Raw genomic sequence first — 964 nt, forward strand, 5'->3', positions numbered from 1 at the left:
TCAACTATAAACAACATATTATGTATGGAGATATTTCCCCCTGTATATCAAGAACTTTGAGGGCAGGGAGGTTAGCATTTGCTGGACATTACTACAGAAGTAAAATTAAGTTTTTTCAATGGTTCCCTTTTGGGAACCAACCCACGGGAAAAATAAGTATGGACGGACCCGACTACACACATCGAACAATTAGAAAAGGATCTACTGTAAACACACAGTGGCAGTACATTAAATGGCGTAACACTAGGGCCTTGGCACTGTGGTTTTCTGCGACTAAGGGCTCTTTTTCAGTCCCGGTCGCTAATTCCATTGTGGGTTATAGATGTGTTTTTTTTGCCATTTAATATCTTCTAAATGTTTTAAACGACGAAAAAATGATATGATATTAGTGGCGGATCTAGCAGTACTAGTAGAAAATTGAAATCGTACCACCCCAACCCCACCATGGTTGGGGCTGAGGTAAGAACATTTATGATTATGGCACCTCCAGATGGCCGGAAATGGCACTCACAGACTTAAAATTTGAACATTATGCATTCTCTTTTTCTCTTTATTGTTTTCACAATTGACAAACCTTGGGTCTTAATCCGTCACCGGACCCTGTGGCTCATACAATGGACCTGAATAAATAGTGGTAACATAACGTTTGTTATGCACTGTATCATGCGCTATAGAAGTGGCAGACCATAATGTATTGAGAATGCACCTCTCTGGTAGGGCCTACAGTAACAATCAGTGTAAAAGTGCAAGGTATAGGATAGTGTGGATTTAAACATTGTCCTAATGGTACCGTAATGTTCAAAATAAGTGTCAATGAAAGTAAGTAAGTATGATTGTTGGAAATGGTCAACATTTTACTTTTATTTCTCACCCTTAACTTTACCTGCGCAAACTAGGCAAAGGTCTGGATCCGCGTCTGGTTAGCATGCCTTTTGGAAGCCAGGACCCAGTAGTATTTTGTTAC

This window comes from Anneissia japonica, unplaced genomic scaffold (genome assembly GCF_011630105.1).
Source record: "Anneissia japonica isolate Jap-2015-1 unplaced genomic scaffold, ASM1163010v1 scaffold2652_len1590060_cov184, whole genome shotgun sequence".
NCBI lineage: Eukaryota > Metazoa > Echinodermata > Crinoidea > Comatulida > Comatulidae > Anneissia > Anneissia japonica.